Below are 19,903 nucleotides of genomic sequence, written 5' to 3' on the forward strand. Positions count from 1 at the left end.
AAGTTTGAAGATTTACTCATTGTAGTTATCGCGTATCTATTGAAGTGTTTTGATTTAACGATTGTTGTTTTGTATTGATTCGAGACCGAATCAATTCGTTTATAACGATATTTGGTGTTGAATGTGTATTCGTTTTCCGTTTTGTCGGTAGTCATGGATCTTGTATTTTGTCTTAATGAATTAATTTGTTTAAAAGTAGAATTTGACCTTTTCACTACCTTTCTTTTATAAAAATAACACTTTTAGTCCTTTATATAAAAGAATTTCATTTTTAGTCCTTAAAACATTTTCTTGACACTTTTGTATCATAAACTTGTTGAAAAGATAGTTTTAACCCAAAATTTATTTTGTTAACAGCTTCAGCCCTTCCAGATGGTGTCTCTCGGTTAGAACCCCATTTTTCGCAACTTTTACAGTTTTGGTCCTTTTTGATAGTGAAAAGCATTTTTGACCCTTAAAATAGTTTTGTTATGCTAATTATCCCCTGTTTTACAGAAAGTTTTATTTCAGCCCCTTAAATTTGTCATTTTTCGCAATTCGAGGCTTATTGGGCCAAAAAGCCCAAAATTAGCCCATTAAGCTAAAAGTTTACATTTTAAAATCCTTTGAAAATTTTATTATTCAGAATAACAATTATGAAAACTGTTTTGACTCTTTTGGCCCTTAAGAAACTGTGACTGGCCACTTTTAACCCTAGTTTTGTATACTTGACATTTTAAGCCCAAAAGTGGGTTTTTATGTTGAAATATGTTATCATAACCTTATAATTTATTATTCTTGACTTGATTAGTGTAGAATAACTTAGATTATATTTGTTTCTCTCCTTATACCATAGATCTCGAGATTTACCCCTTTTAGTTACATATTTATCACAAAACACATAAATATACACATACATGCATAAAATCACACATAGCATACATATACACATAAATCTACACATTTTCTTGTATTCTCCCCCATAAAACACATGAAAACCGAAAAGAGAGGGGTATGAAGCTCACCTTGAGTTATGGTTTCGGTTTTGAAGAGAGGAATGAAGAAAATTTCGATCCAAGTAAGCTTTCTTGGATGATCTCGAATTTAGAGGCTGCTAAGATGCAAGATCACAAGATTGCATGGATTTAGAAGAGATTTTTGATGAAATGAAGTAGTTAGATCATGGATTATGTGACAACCCAACGTTAAATCCGTCATAAAAGTTCGTTTCCGCTAACGGAATATGTCATTTATAAAAGTTCCGTAATTTGGAGTCGTAAAATAAATGAATATTTAATTATTTATTTATATTTCACGTAATTATCAATTTAGTAAAAATAAATATAACTCGTTAATGTTAGTTCCATTTAACGAAATAAAGTTATATTATTTTTCAACCACTTAACCCGGGTAAAAAGTTTAAACCCCGTTAAACTTTAGCATCGGGTAGTCGTGTACCGTGTGCAATACCCGAGGCATATATAAGGAAGGTGAACACCTCTTTGAACTCTTTTACCACTCAAACACACTCTCTCTCTCTCACTACTTTCTCTCTCTAGACTCGTTTTCGGCTCAAAAACTGCAAATTCTGGCTTCCAAACGTAAGATCTTCCTCCCTAACTTGTTCTAAACATGCATCATAGTGGTTATAGCTCAAAAATCGTATGAATGGGACATGAACAAGGGGTTTACGGCCTAAGAAGCTCCTTAGGCCGTAAACACCCAAAATGTGCCAAAAAGTCCCAAATTTCCTTCTTTTAAGCTTGGATACTAGTTAGGGGTTTTACCTAGGAGTGTTTGAGCATCAAAACCATAAGTTTTAGGGCACTAAGGAGGGTTTACGGACCAAGCACATGCTTAGGCCGTAAACACCCTTTTTCCATGTAAAATGCCCCAAAAAACCTTCCAATGCATGTTTAGGCTTGGGATATGATTTTAGGAAATTCCATTTCGAGTTTGGGACCATTAAACATCACATTTTGAGGGGTAATTTAGAGTTTACGGCCCAAGCTTAAGCTAGGACCGTAAACTCCCCCAAACCTCACCAAATGAGGGTTTAAACCCCCTAATTAGCCCTAGACCTTCACTAGAAAATTAAAGGGATTGATTTAAGGGTCTTTACATCAAATTTGGGGAGTGAACAAGAGTTCACGGCCAAGCCATGAGGCTTACAGCCGTAAACTCCCAAGGAGTGGCCTTTGGGCCGTAAACTCCAAGGGAGTAAACTCTTGGACTCCCTAGTACCCCCTTTTTGGTCTTGTACAATCCCCGAGAACCACTTCTAATCCATAAGACCCCGAATCAATTTTAGGATATGTAAATGTTTTAATAAAAAGTATAAATGACTAATTTCTTGTAAAACAAATATCTCATATGTTAATAGGGTCTTAAAAGGTGTACAAGTCCTTAATTGACACCAAACGCTCAACCGACACTTTCACCCGATTTACCCGATTTACTCGATTTCAGGTGAGTTCATACCCCTTAATGAACCTTTCTAATGTTTTCATATGTTTTAGGGGGGGGGGGATACAAGTCAAATATACATTTTTATGAAAGTCAATCACATGTAATTTACTACTCGTTGTTCAAATCACATGTGATTTATCACTATGCTTTATAAAAGAACTTTACGTTTTCAAAACTACTTTGGATAAATAAACTAGTTTCTAAATGCTTTCTTTGGTCAAGATTTTTATTAAATTACTTTTCTTATAAAATGTATCTACACTATATATTTATATAAGTAAGACTTGAAGGACTTAGGACCGATAGCTCGCCTTATTTCCTGTTCTTGTTTGATTGTGGGCTTAGGGTATTTGATATCCGTCCGACTGTCGTTGATTTCTTAGTTATATATCATGTATATTGGTGTTAGGTACGAGCATTTTCATCTCATTCGATGCCTATATTACTTAATTGTCAAGAACCATACACACTAAGTTAACTATAATAGGTATAGTTAAGGCCACTACTACTCGTTACAGCTACTACTATACTTACTATAATTCATACTATTACAAAACGATACACGAACAAGAGAACACACTATGAGCTACATAAAAGTCTACTACACTATAATACAAAAGAAAGCAATAATCTGGAAGATAACACACTAACTCTCTACAAGATACTCTACGCGCTACATACTGTGACCAGAGCTTTCCGGAAGGAAGGCGACGCTACATGTATAGATCTATACGGAGCAGACACTATTATATCCCGACTGTTAACCTCAGTTCGAGCCGAGCAGGCCCATGGATGGCATTTCTTCACTACACTATATATGACCGGGAAGGTCATGGGATCCCCTATTGTTCACACTATTGGTCACATAAAAAGAATACACTGTATCCAAACTAAAATACTAAGACTAAAGTCTAAGTTAATATCCCGAAGTAAATAAGTATCTATTACTAATGGGAGTTTGCACCACTATTACTGACAACAGGCATAACTTTTCTTATTTACACCGCGTACTGGAGATTTACTAATATACTTTTACAACAAATAGTTTTCAATGATGAATCTTACATGCAACTTAAAAGTTTTCACTTATGATGTACTTTCTGGAAAATATAGGATTTTCTAGGATTTTTCTACTACTTATAAATGTAAATTGCAGTTTTCCACACTATATGTTCTGATACATTTTATACAAAATTCACACTAAATTCTTATGAACTCACCAGCTTTATGCTGATGCTCGTTTTCAAAATAACTTGTATCCTCAGGTCAAAGATAGACAGGTACAGGTGCAACATTTTGGAGAAGATGGAGCATACAAGATCCATCTCTTATTTTTGTATTACTTTTGGTGTCTATTGAAACTTTGCAGAACACACTTGTAATTAAACTTACTATGTAATGAGATTGTTGTATGTTTCTTGTTTTTACTATTATGCAATTATGATGATACTGTACATGACGTCCTCCACCCTGAAACGTATTCCACCGTTATCGGTTTTGAGGTGTGACAGATTGGTATCAGAGCATTGTTTATAGTGAATCAAGTATATCAACCTATAAAAGATATACGAACTATAAGCACTTCGGGACTAAAACACTCCGACCAAGAATATATATTGTTAAGTATTTAAAAGATTTAACTAAGTATATATACACACACCTCTATAAAACACAGAAGTCAGAATCGCACTAGAACAGAACAAAAGTATTAAGATTGTTGGACAACACAATTGGGCTTAGAGACATATAGTCAAATCTGGGGGGATGTAGCCTGATCAACTACATTTTTCCTGGGAGTGACTAGCATGTGCCTAAGTTTGGTTGTGGTGTTGCAACAAGTCTAAAACTTACCAACACTACCACAATAACGTTAGCATAAGAATACTATAGGAGTATTTTATACCTCTAAAATATACATATGTGAGAACTAAAAAGGATCGTTACTAGTAGAGCAATAGTTGCTAAATGGATACTTTCCGGTTACCTGTGATTAGGGCGTTATAGACTTAGAATCTGTGATCTTTGCTTTATTTCCTATTCCTTCTTTGGTTGTGGACTTAGAGTTAGGGTCACTTATTCGACGGACTATCCTACCCCGGTCACATGTAATTAGTATGCATTATGCAAGTATTGGTCTAACTCGTGGCGATCATCTTATAAGTATTTTAGGTTAGTACGTCTATTAATCTTCTTTTCCCCTTTCTCGCGTAGATAGCATGGTTGGCTTCCATCTTCCCGGCGATCCGTACTACCCAAACCAGGGCAATGGAGGATGGCTCGACGAAGAGTCGGACGATGATCACCAGATCCCTCTAGATGACCACCGAGCAGAAGGCTTTTCAGATAGCTCCGACTCCGAGCCAGAAGTTAACAACCTACCTCCTAAAGCTCCGAACCCCAACCCCCGTCCGGCATATCAGGGTCCCACTCCCCTGTGGGCAATATCCTTGAACCGATGGAGCGAGGAGCAGGGCCATCCTTTACTTTTCAATGGAGACCGAAGCTTCTACAACATAAGCGAAGGAGGATCAGCGGATCGGGTTCTGCCCATCATGGTCCGAAGGATTGCAAGGAATGTCGAGCAGGGTCAAGCAGCCATTGGTCGAGTTGTAGAAGTGGATGCCAACTCGAATCTCAACACTGTTCGCATCCTCCAACTTGAAGAAGCCATGGACAGGACAAGGAGGACCAACGAGGCTCTGCAACATCAACTAGCTGCATCCCAAGCCGAAGTTAGGGAACTCCGAGCACGTCAAAGGGCTCATGAACGACACCTTCAAGAAGTTATGCGTCAGCTAGCGGATCTGAGGATTCGCCCAACAAGTAACCGTCGCCAGTAGAAGACATCTAGTTACCTCACTCTTTTGTTTAAAGGACTAGCCTTCCCTCTTTATGTTTCGTAGATCACTTGTCGGTAAACATTCCTAGCTTAAAAGTACTCTAACTAGACCTCTAGACTGCCAAAATTTTCCTTATGGGTTGATGTAAGACCTACTGTTAGGCCATTTTTCATGAACTTGTATTACATCATTAATACCAGTAAATTGGCAGTTAATGATGGGTTTTTGGCTATAAGAACATCCTATGTGCTCATACAAACCCTAATGCTTGGATCTAGGTTTCTCTATTGTACATGCAAGTTATCCAAGACTATAAACCCTAATTCTAGCATTCAAGTAATCATATTAACATGAGAATAGGTTTAAGATATTACCTTGATTGTTATGTAGCAATAACAATCCCAATTCCTCCTTGTATTGACTTTAGAAAGCTTAGAGTCACAAATGTCACTCCTCTAATGGTTCACAAACACCAAGAGCAAGAGGATGAAGAGGAGAGGTGAAGGAGGCTGCCCTAAAACGTGTGAAACCCTAGAAGAAGTCTTGGCCACGTTTTTGGGGCATAAGGGCTCTATATATAGTGAGACTATTAGGGTTATCTAACAAGGAAACCCTAATTTGGATGCTTAAGCCCTAAGCAACCCATGGATCCCTTTCCTTAAGGCCTTGGGCGATTTCTTATGGGTTTCCCCATAGAATTCGTCCACTCCTTAATATAAGGCAATCCATGGCCCAATTGCAATTATCTGATAATTACAATTCCAGTCCCTTAAGTTTAATTAATCTCTTTTAGTCACAAAACTAATTACCAATTAATTATTGACTAATATTAATTAAACAATATGATTTCTTATTTAATATATTATTCTCATAATATATTAATAAATCATATTTAATCCTTTCTCTCCATAATTCATCCTATCAAGTTGCTTTGGTGAAGGCAACCCAAAAGGACCATGCACCATCGGGTCAAGTACATACCAAAATAGTTATGGACTTAGACACTAATCCAACAGTCTCCCACTTGGATAAGTCTAATAACTATTATGCGTATGACTTCAGATCCTGATCTGCAATCGTAGCTTTCCAAAGCCGCTTTCAACTCTGATCCTATCAGATACGCGTGTCCTTTAGATAAGGGATCATATATGTTGGGTTTTGAGCATTCTAACACTCCTAAGTGTACATGCAACCCTAAATACCTTGGATCTATGTTTTCTCTATTATACATACAAATAAGAACTTCCAAGGTATTATCCTAATCTAGCATACAAAACAATGACTATAGCAAGATAGAATACATACCTCTTTGGTGTAGAATGTCTTCATGAAGCTTGAGTGCCTAGTGCCCCAAGTGTGACACCTCAAATGGAATCACAATCACCAAACACTTGGAATAACTTGAGAGAATTCTTACAACTCATGAAATCGGCTAGCCCTTTTCCTTAACACACTAGTGGCCGATTTTGGTCAAGAATAAGATGCTTATATAGTTAGGGTTACACCATGTAAACCCTAATTGACATGGCCTTTCATTTCCATGATCCATGGGTACAAATACACCATGGAGCATCCATGGACCATCCTATGGGTTTTAGCCCAACTTGATTATCCATGGAGCATTAGCCCACTATACAAGTATGGATGATTTACACAATCAACCCATATATTTAATTAGTCTTCTTTTGATCACTTAATTAATCCTAGATTAATTCTTGATCAATACTAATTAAATAATCTTATTATTCTTATTATTAATATACTAGAACTTATAATATATTAATAACCATAAGTGTCTTATTTCTCTCATTATAGTCTATCCAAGTGCATGATGGTATGCAACCCAAATGGACCATGCCGGGTCGGGTCAAGTCTTACCAATTATAGTTATGGACTTAGACATTAATCCAACAGTCTCCCACTTGGATAAGTCTAAAACTATTATTGCGTATGACTTCAGGAACCAACTGGCAATCGTAGCTCTCAAAAGCTTTTGTCGAACTCTGACCTTGTAGATGAACTCTGACCTTTGTCAATGACTTGTCCATTAGATAAGGGATCATATATTCCTCCATTCTAGATATCATATGGACTGAGACATGGATTATAATCATTCTCTCTGTCCATTTGTTGTTTCCCGATTTGCGATTTATGACGACTGACTAATTGAACAAATCAAATCAGTCCTGGCCCGGCCGAGCACTTCCATTTGTCATCATCAAATCATCGAGGGGCCCACAGATATCGCTTTTATCCCGAAGGTAAAAGGAACGGATAAACTTCGACTCATATGGCTTGTTCTACTACTTGTTGAATCATACACAAAGGCACGTTTTATAGCACCGAGTTACCAAATGCGGTTTCGTGCTATCAATGTACTATCAACTCATAGTAACAACTCATATCTCTAGGTTTGAAGAATATAAGATATTATCGTCTCATGATCACTCGTGATAAAATCCATGAAGTGATTCCAATGAGCGCGGGTAGAATCCAATACTCAGAACTTATGAGCACTCATGAGTGTTGTAGCCCTTTGTCCAACACCTTAGACCTCTACAAGCCAACCCATGACAGTCTTAATTCATATCTACTTCCAACATATGACCGACTGTGGATGGTTTGAATAACTTAGTCATCCCGAAAGAATAACCTAGTTTATTCGGGAAGTCAAAACATGCAAAATGAAACACAATAATAATCGAATCCAATATGGTCTCAGAACTTATGAATATAAATAAAACACCTTTTATTTATCACCATATGATTACACATTATTCATTGTATATTGTTTCAGCTATCAACTTTATTCTTGAATTTAAAACAATAGTTGTCCCATGCTCCAAGCATGTACACTATGTTTTTCTAAACACTAGTCATGCCACACACCAAGTATGCATACTATGTTTGTCTATGATCTTTACTTTGTGAACTAGATCAATTGAACATAACTTCAATGATTCTCTTTTCACACTCCCAAATCCTTACTGCAAATGCAAGAATTCCAAATTCATGCCATTTACTGAAATCTGTTAGATTCTAAACTTATATGCATTGATACTCTTGTAACGATTATGCACAAACTCACAAAGACTTGGCAACAATCATTACAGAGTATTCCAAAGGAGATCAGTTCCTTGGAAACATCCTTCTTGCATTAAGTTTCCTTAATCTTACACAGATTGAAAAATCTTAACTTTGAAACATTTCTAGATTCCATTTTGACTATCACTTCTGAACAAGAGTTGCCTCCTTACAGATTATGTCAATATGGTCCTTCCAGAATTATCACTATACTTCCAACTGTCCTTGAGCAACCAATCTTTGGTAAACCTTAGATTGTCCTCGACAATTGTTTAATCCTTTTAGTCATATCCAGTTCTAAACCTTTTCCCTTCTTAATGCCCCAGGCATTTGGAAAATTTTAGAAAGGATGAATATAGCACATGTAATCGATCCTATATACGAAGCATATGGGAATCGATTCATCCTATATACGAAGCATATGGGAATCGATTCATGATGTCTCACATAAAGACTAAACCAGTCTTTTGCTATAACATTTCCATTTCAATTTGCCAAGTTCTCATAATTCTGATTATGAAAAGGGATGCCGTAATCATAACCGAATTTTAGAACGCAAATAATGGACCCATATACAGAATTTCCTTATGTTGAGCCATTCCAACATGAAATTTATATATATATCCTTGACTAAATGATTAAAACCTCACGAATTAAGCTTATAGATTTGAGATGAAGTATAATTTCCTCTCCCTTAATTATAGCAAAACAACTTTTTCAAACCCTGCAACCTCACGAATTGAAACTTTTTGTTTTCTATAATTAACATTGCTAACTTGCAATACTTATCATAATTATCATGCTCCCACTAACATGATGATTATTAGCATAACACTTATGCTCCCACTAGCTTTGACATGTACTCAGAAACCAGCTGACTTTCTTACCAAAGTTCAGATTTCTGATACTAGATTGTTTTGATAAAACTTTATCAAAAATCATACACCTTCCCTTAGATAGCACACTTGTGTGTCTAAACAGTTATGAAGAGGTATGCCGTAATCATAATGGTTAGACCTTTTTGCCACTTCTCACAAGTCCATATTAGTGTGCCGGTTAACCACACGCGCTCCACTAACGACTTTGAGAATGCAAATATCACAATTGCTATCTAGATAAAATCTACTTAGTGAAAGTGTTTCCTCACCATCATTTTCATGAATCGGAGAGAAACCTTATGACACTTAGATTTAATGGTGTATGAGTTCCTACCCATATGAATTTGTCAAAACCTTAATCACAAGACAAAGATAATGACAAATCCAAAACCATATGGATTGAACTCAATCTTAACTTCTTGCCACCTGGCAGCTCAAGGGCCTGCCATTGCTTCCAAGTTGTTGTGCAACAAATTGAGAACTCTAAGAACTCATATGCAAAGCCAACTTTAACTGGAATGGGCACAGAATATGTCAACACGATAGGTTATAAACCTCAAGTCGTGTGCTAGTGAAGAACTTCAGGTTCTATTCTTGATTAGTTCTTGAGACTTTCAAGACCTTTAAACTCCCACTGTCCTCTTGACCTATAAGACACCCTTGTCAAACATCCAAGAGATAGTGTGGATTCTTATCAAGACAAACACTTCACACAATTGGCCTAAGTTGGTCTTTGTTTTATCCAAAACATCACAACTTACCAATTTCAAATGTACAAGAGTAGAAAACTTTTACTCTTACATTTGACAAGTGTTTTAAACCTTCTTTTGAGACATGTCACCCAAATTACAATCTTGGAGTATGACTCTAAGACTTGTATTGGCACGAAGTATGACTCATCTTCTTGATTTAACCATTTCAACAATTCAAGATCCCTCTTCTTAGTCATAAGAATGCACTAAGACTTCCTTAGAGAACTAATTCTGCTATGGTTTCTTAATCATTAAGATGATTACAAAACTGATACTAAAGTACTCTCCCATCTTTTCAGATTTGAGAAACTTTTATCCTTCTGCCTAATTTGATTCTTCTTATTCGCCCTGCCTTACATTGGAACCTTTTCCAATGTATCAGAGTTACACTTAATCATGTAAGTATAATCATATTTACTGAGCTTTAGTAAACTATGACGAATAATCTTATCGATCTTTCGTGGTGGACTTGACCAGTGCACAAGAATGTGTACTTGATCCCTTAGTCCTTCACTTGACTCACACATCCATGTGAACAAGTAATTAGTCTTAATTTTCCAATACTTGAAAGTTCTCATTCATCATGCTATACAACTTCCATGATTCCAAGTTCCGGTCCACTTGAAACTTGGGTGATGAGAATCTTTCCTTATTTGGTAAATTTAGACATCACCACAAATGAAAGAATCAATTTCATATTTCCACTCTTGCTTTTAATGGAATCATATAAGCAACAATTTTTCCTCAAATGGCATTGTAAGGATATTTTAAAATAAATAAAATCAAAAAATTTTCTTTTATTTTAAAACTTTGCGAAAAAAAACGTATCCTTACAATTCATATGAAAACTTGTTGTTATCTATTCCTTAAGCAATATCTCATAACTCCTAAGAAGTAGCTCAAGAATCCGATTTTTCAAACTATGCGATAGAAATTTATCTATGCGATCAGATTCAACATATTCTTTCTTTAAGTTTCTTCACTTTTTCTTTGATTCTTAAAACATCACCATGTGACCCAGTCACATCATGTATCAAGAATCTCAGAATAGAAACTTAACAGAGTTAGATAGTGGAATTTACCTGAAGTAGAGTCAAACTTATTGACTTTAACATCCTTAGGTAAGTTTGGCAGCTTCGCAACCAATGCCCCTTTCTTTGGCAATATAAACATATGGACCCTTTGATAATGGTACACGGGACTATCACAGACTTAGATTTTTCTCTTTACCATTTGGTCAACTGAGTTGACTATGGCCGATCCCTTTCCATCGGGAAGAGAATGCTTTACTAGATATCCAATGTCATCATTGTCAATGTCCATCAAGTTTTAAGGAAGTTGATCTTAACAAATAGATAAGATCATTAAGGGTCTTGTCATAGTTTGTTTCATAGGTGTTCCAAAGGAACTCGCTATGTGACTTAGAAAGTGATTGAACCACCAACTTTCTCAAGACTTTGACACCCAACTCTTCCGGCTTGTCAATATGTGACTACATCTCCAAGATGTGATCACACCTAGACCTTGCCTTGCCAATAGGGCTTGAGTGACCTTAAACTTTTCAAGAAATTGTGGGTTAGGGAGAATAATTCGAGGAGGAGAAAGAAGTATGATATCCATGGGACATCATCTTCATTAGGAAAGCTTGTTTCAAGAGATTTGGGAAGATCATAAATGTCTAAACCAGACATGTTTTGGGAGATATTCAAGATAGTTGATCTTAAGTCCTTAATATGACACCCAATATGAAATATTAAGGCTAGGACCCAACAAACTATTTTTATAACTTATAAGAGGTATGCCGTAATCCAAGCTATAAAACATTTGAAGGTAGGTGAATGACGATTCACCAATTTCCACCAAGATAAACGAAATGTATTATTAGGTTTTAATTGGTTTTGAAACTCCTAGATCTTTGAGATTCATTGAACTGTTCAAAGGCATGTTTCAATCTCGAGTGTGCCCTTCAGGTTTTGTGACTGGGATGCCGAGGATCACAAAACAAGGTGTGAAGTAACCATGCAAATTACTTGGTACCCTTAAGTGTTTACCCCTTAATCGATGTGCCGGTTAACCACACACGCTCCATCGATACTATGATAAACATTAAGTTACCCTTTGCCTACCTTGTTAAATACGCGTTAGTGTGCCGGTTAACCACACACGCTCCACTAACCGACTTAAACAAAGTGCAAAGTGTAATTTCATGGATTAGCACCGTATTCACATTTTTCCTAAGTAACTAAGATTGGGTATTATTAAGAGTTTAGTTACTTAGTATTTATCATTAATACTTTTAATGAAGGGAGAATTATAGTCCTGTCAAACCCGTTCGGCTAACGACCCTCCACCAGTCAAGCAAGCGGTGGGTGAGAGTGGACACCCATTAAGTTGCCATTTTATAGGCAACAACCTTATACCCACCTTATAGACCGGCTTCGTGAATGAGGCGTACTAGCGGTAAGACTGACTTTACTCTTATACATATATATATTATTAACTTATAATATTATAAAGTATAAGGGTTGAATTTTAACTTTTAAAATTCTAAGGGCTAACTTGGAATTAAAGTATTCATAAGGAAAACTTTTCAAATTCCAAAACTTGAGGGCAAGTTTTGAAACTTATTCAAAACTAATTAATTCCATAACTTATGTGTTTAAAGTAGTTTTAATCCAAAAACTCTTCAAGTTCCATAACTTGAGGACAAGTTATGGAAGACTTTAAACTAATAAAAGAACTAACTTTTTCTTTATTTTATAACTTATGGATTTAATTATGGTTACATATTTTTCTTTTAATGAAGTGACTCTTGAACTTCCATAACTTGAGGACAAGTTATGGAGTCATAAAAATTATTCAATGACACAAGACTCTTCATTTTGTAACCATTGCCAACTTTTATGAATTTTATGAGTCTTTAATGTGACTCTTCATGTAACTTGAGGACAAGTTACACAAACACATTTTATACTCAACTCTTAGATTAAAATGGATTATAAACAACTATTTCAATTAACTTTTCTATTAATCTAAGCAACTCATAAGAACAAGATAATTCAAATCAAACTTTTTCATGTAATTAGTCTAAACCTTAAACTAATACAAAACATGAATCTATTGACAATTATCTTTGAAAATGGATTAGCATGAACATTACCACATCAAAAACAAGTTTATAAGTTCAAAAACAACTTAGGGTAATGTTCCTAGTCCATTTCTAGCAAAAAAACTCGCGCATTTGGTAACTCGGTGCTATAAAACGTGCCTTTGTGTATTATTCAACAAGTAGTAGAACAAGCCATATGAGTCGAAGTTTATCCATTCCTTTTACCTTCGGGATAAAAGCGATATCTGTAGGCCCCTCGATGATTTGATGATGACAAATGGAAGTGCTCGGCCGGGCCAGGACTGATTTGATTTGTTCAATTAGTCAGTCGTCATAAATCGGAAATCGGGAAACAACAAATTGACAGAGAGAATGATTATAATCCATGTCTCAGTCCATACGATATCTAGAATGGAGGAATATATGATCCCTTATCTAATGGACAAGTCATTGACAAAGGTCAGAGTTCATCTACAAGGTCAGAGTTCGATAGAAGCTTTTGAGAGCTACGATTGCCAGTTGGTTCCTGAAGTCATACGCAATAATAGTTTTAGACTTATCCAAGTAGGAGACTGTTGGATTAATGTCTAAGTCCATAACTATAATTGGTAAGACTTGACCCAACCCGGCATGGTCCATTTGGGTTGCATACCATCATGCACTTGGATAGACTATAATGAGAGAAATAAGACACTTATGGTTATTAATATATTATAAGTTCTAGTATATTAATAATAAGAATAATAAGATTATTTAATTGGTATTGATCAAGAATTAATCTTGGATTAATTAAGTGATCAAAAGAAGACTAATTAAATATATAGGTTGATTGTGTAAATCATCCATACTTGTATAGTGGGCTAATGCTCCATGGATGATCAAGTTGGGCTAAAACCCATAGGATGGTCCATGGATGCTCCATGGTGTATTTGTACCCATGGATCATGGAAATGAAAGGCCATGTCAATTAGGGTTTACATGGTGTAACCCTAACTATATAAGCTTCTTATTCTTAACATCCCCCTATGGCACGTATCACAATATTGTCCGCTTTGGGCCACTCGGCACGAGGACTTCCCAGGGGTCACCCATCCTAGTACTACTCCCGCCCGAGCACGCTTAACTGCAGAGTTCTTATGGGATCTGCTGCCCTCACGGCTTTAACACGCGTTGTGATAGGGAAGGTATCCACACCCCTTATAAGGAATGCTTAGTTCTCCTTCCCAGCCGATGTGGGATCAGATCTAACCCACTTTCACCCCCCATTATAGGGTTCGACGTCCCTGTCGAACACATCGACTCGTGCCCTAGCTCTGATACCACTGTTGGGTTTTGAGCATTCTAACACTCCTAAGTGTACATGCAACCCTAAATACCTTGGATCTATGTTTTCTCTATTATACATACAAATAAGAACTTCCAAGGTATTATCCTAATCTAGCATACAAAACAATGACTATAGCAAGATAGAATACATACCTCTTTGGTGTAGAATGTCTTCATGAAGCTTGAGTGCCTAGTGCCCCAAGTGTGACACCTCAAATGGAATCACAATCACCAAACACTTGGAATAACTTGAGAGAATTCTTACAACTCATGAAATCGGCTAGCCCTTTTCCTTAACACACTAGTGGCCGATTTTGGTCAAGAATAAGATGCTTATATAGTTAGGGTTACACCATGTAAACCCTAATTGACATGGCCTTTCATTTCCATGATCCATGGGTACAAATACACCATGGAGCATCCATGGACCATCCTATGGGTTTTAGCCCAACTTGATTATCCATGGAGCATTAGCCCACTATACAAGTATGGATGATTTACACAATCAACCCATATATTTAATTAGTCTTCTTTTGATCACTTAATTAATCCTAGATTAATTCTTGATCAATACTAATTAAATAATCTTATTATTCTTATTATTAATATACTAGAACTTATAATATATTAATAACCATAAGTGTCTTATTTCTCTCATTATAGTCTATCCAAGTGCATGATGGTATGCAACCCAAATGGACCATGCCGGGTCGGGTCAAGTCTTACCAATTATAGTTATGGACTTAGACATTAATCCAACAATATATTCCTCCATTCTAGATATCGTATGAGACATGATTTCAAATCATTCTCTTTGTACTATTTCTCTACTTCCGATTTATGACGACTAACTAATTGAACAAATCAAATTAGCCCTAGCCCGGCCGAGCATTTACGTTTGTCATCACTAAATCATCTAGGGGCCCAAAGATATCGCTTTTATCCTACTTTGGACAAAAGGAACGGATAAACTTTGATTCAATGCCCGCTTGCACTTACTCTCCGAATCACACACAACAATATGTTTTATGACACCAAGTTACTGGTGTGTTTACATATTATCAATGTGTAACCTATTTGCAAGATACAACTCACACATCTTGGTTTCAAGAATATAAGATGTTATCGTCTCACCAATCACTCGTGATATAATCCATGGAGTGATCTAAGTGAGTGTGGGTTTAATCCAATGCTTAAATCATATTCATAAGCACTCATGAACGTTGCAACAAACATTTTCTTATGTCTAATACTCTTTTAGACAATCCACACACCAATTCACGACAGTCTTCATCCATACCTACTTCCAACATATGAACTACTGTGGCCCGTTCGAATAATTTGACTGTTCTTAACCAATTAAATTATTCAGGAAGTCAAAACATGCAAAGTGAAACACAAGAATAATACTAATCCCATATGGCCTCAAACCTTTGAGTATAAATAAAACTCCTTTTATTTATCACCATATCGATTACTCATTATTTGTCGTTTCGAGTAATCAACTTCTTACTTGAATTACAACACTTGTCCCATGCTCCTAACATGCACACAATGTTTACCTATGGTTCTTACTTTGTGAAATAGATCAAATTGAACACATTTCCAATCATTCTCATTTCACAACTCCTAATCCTTTTTCTTAAGTGTAAGAATATCAAATTCTTGCCACTTATAGAATACGCTAGATTCTAACATTTTATGCAATGATCCTTTCGTAATATCACTGCACCAAAGTCACAAAGACTATTGCCAATGAATTACAAGGTCCTCTATTGGAGATTGTTACAATAAAATTCCTTAGATATGATGTCTCTCACTCAAAGTACTTTCCTTTGAACATCCTTTTGCCTAAAAGTTTCTAATCTAGACATATATTTTCAATATTCAATTCCCAATATGGACACATTTCCATATTTTCCATATGACAACTTATTCTTAATAGAATATTTTCTATTCATAATAATGTCGATATGGTCCATCCAATATGGAAACATTTCCATATTTTCCAATACTATACTTCCAACTACTCACAAGCGACCAATCCTCGGCGAACTTTGGATTGTCCTTTGATAGTTGTTTAATTATTTTAGTCAAAACCGATTCTTGTCCCTTTTCCCTCTAAATGCGCTAGACATTTGGAAATTTTTTAGAATGGTCAAATATTCTATCATTTGCAATCGATCCTATACCCGAAGCGTATGGGACATGATGCATAATGTCTTACACGAAGATTCGATACTTTATCAATCTTCTGCCATAATATTTTATGTGCTACGTTCTCAAAATTCGAACTATGAAGAGGAATGCCGTAATCATAATCGAAATTTGAGAACACACTATGTTTCCTTGACTAAATTTATTAACATTTCACAACCTAAACCTTTAAATTTGAAATGAAGCATAATATTCTCTCCCTTAATTATAGCAAAACAACTTTACAACCATTGCGACTTTGCAAAGTATAACTCTTGTTTTCTATAATTAATATTGCTAACTTTCAATACTTGCCTTAATAATCATGCAATCATAACATTTATGCTCCCACTATCATGATGATTATTATGAACATAACACTTATGCTCCCACTAGCTTTGACATTTATTCAGAACCAGCTTAACTTCCAGAAAAGCAATACTTATTGAATTTCTTAAGTTCATGTTTCTAATACCCAATGCTTTGATAATATTTTATCAAGGCTTCTTAAATTTATACACCTTTGCCTTAGATAGTTCATATGTGTGTCTAAACAATTAAGGCTAATTTCCAAACCCCACAATTCAAATCATGGAAAGGGATACCGTAACCATAATCGAATTCGAGAATGCAGTTTTACAATCACTATCTTCTTAAAATATTTCTTAGTGAAAGCATTTCCTCACAATCATTTTCATGAAGGAGGGAATCTTATGACACTTAGATTTTAAAGGTGTATGTGTTCCTATCCATGTGAATTTGTCAAAATCAAAATTTATGACAAATTCAAGCTCATATGGACCGAACTTCCTTAATCTTAATTTCTTGCCTTATGGTAGCACAACTGCCCACCATGTTTTCCAAGTACTTAAGCCACTCACCTTTTCCTATCAATTTACTTTTCATTGATCATGATCCTTGCCTTTTATGCATTCAAATGAGAATTCATAGGACTCACATGCATAATTAACTCAATTGGAACATCATAGAAACAAAAATAATGTCAACACGATAGGTTTTAAACTTCAACTCGTGTGCTAGTGATGATCAATAAGGTCTATTTTGATTTGTTCTTGAAACCTTTTAAGACCATTAAGACTCCCACTGACTCCTTGACATATAAGATTCTCTTGTCAATTTGACAATTAAATATTCAAGAGTTAGTGTAGCTTTTATCAAAACACTTCATAAGTTGGTCCTAGTTGGTCTTTGTCTTATCCAAGACATCACAACTTCCCACTTTTGATGAATGTTATAAACCTTTTTAATACTTGTCACTCATTGTCACAATCTTATCTCTAAGACTTGTTTGGAACGAAGTATGATTGACTTCTTGATTTAACATTTCTTCAATTCTTGATTCCTCTTCTTAGACATATAATTGTACTAAGACTCACTTAGAGGATCAATTGAGATATAGTACTTAATCATTAAGACCTATCATAAAGCATAAAAGCTACTCTCCCTTCTTCTTAGAATGGAGAAACTTTTATCTTTCTGCCTACTTGACTCTTCTGATTCGTTTTGCTATTGATTTAAACCTTTTTAATCAATTCACAATTACACTTAATCTCATAAGTGTAATCATATTTACTAAACCTTTAGTAAACCATGACGAATTTCTTTGTTACTCTTATGGTGGACTTTGATCAACACACAACTTTGTGTACTCGATCTCCTAGTTCTTCATTTGACACTTTGTCAATGAATTAGTCTAATTTCCAAATATGAAATTTCTCATTCATCATGCAACCAAGTTGCATGATTCCAAGTTTCTATCCAATTGAAACTTGGGCGATGAGAAACTCTCCTTATTTGGTAAATTTTCGACCTTTCCATAATTATAATAAATAAGAATCATATCCACTCATTGTAGAAATATGCAAACATCAATTTTCATAATGATTTCATTGCAAGGAAATAAACAAATAAATAAATAAGTCAAACCAAAATTTATTTTATTTATAAAAGCAGCGGAAAATGTTTGTCCTTGCAAAATCCATTGAAAACTCTGTATTCAAAAAGAAAATTCCTAACAACTCTATCATAACTATCTAAGCTCAAAATCTAATCTTCAAGTCCATGCGATCGAGATCCATTCCTTTGTGATTAGACTCATCTTGCTCATTCATCAAGCTTCCTTTCTTTTCACCGATCCTGCAAAACATTAAAATGCAATCTTATCACATCATGTATTAAGAATCAACGAATAGGAACTTAATGGAGTTAGATAGTGGATTTTACCTGAAGCATAGCCATACTCTTTGACTCTCCCATCTTCTGGAATCTTCAGTTTCTTAGGGCAGACTTCTATCCAACGCCCTTTCTCTTGGCAGCAAACGCAGGTCGATTCTCCTAGAACGTCCTTGGAAGCATGGTCGGTTGACTTTCCCAACAAATATGCTCCATTGCTTTGCCAAATCATTTCTGATTCAACAGCAATGAGCATGTAAGTTAGGTCAATGAGGTTATGATCCATCATATACTACTTTCTTTTGAACTCATTATATGATTCAGGCAGTGACTGCAAAACCCAATTCACAGCCAACCCATCCAGGAATGACACACCCAACATTATCAACCTATCAATGTGTGATTTCATTCCTAGAATGTGGGCACACACGGGTTTACCATCTTCATGTTTCATTTCCAATAGGGCTTTAGTGATGTTGAACCTTTCAATTCTTCGATCTTGTGGGTTAGGGAGAACAATTGGAGGAGGAGGAGGAAGTGAAGCATGATTTCTTGTTCCTCGATCGAATCGTGGAATACCATCTTCATGTGGAATGCTTGTTCCATGGGATTTGGAAAGACCATCATTGTCGAACTTTGACATCTACAAAACGGGAGAAACAAATTCAAGTTAGTTGATTGATTGAGTCCTTAGTAAATCACCCAAATGAGATACTAAGGCTAGGACCCAACACAATATTTTACAACTCGGGAAAGGGATGTTGTAACCCAAATTGAAGAACATTTGAAGGTAAGTGAATGACGATTCACTAATTTCCACCATGAAAAACGAAAAAGAAATTTAAGTTTTAAATCTATGAAAACTCCTAGATCCTATGAGATTCATTGAACATTTCAATGGAATGTTTAAATCTCGATATGCCCCTCTTGTTTGTGACTGGGATGCCGAGGATCACAAAGCGGGTGTGAATAACCATGCAAACTACATGGTGCCCCCACATGTTACAGTCACCTATTCGATGTGCCGGTAAACCACACACGCTCCACCGAACTATGAGAAACATTAAGTCACCCTTT

Source organism: Lactuca saligna, chromosome 2 (assembly GCF_052625555.1).
Source record: "Lactuca saligna cultivar CGN05327 chromosome 2, ASM5262555v1, whole genome shotgun sequence".
In the NCBI taxonomy this organism is placed as follows: domain Eukaryota; kingdom Viridiplantae; phylum Streptophyta; class Magnoliopsida; order Asterales; family Asteraceae; genus Lactuca; species Lactuca saligna.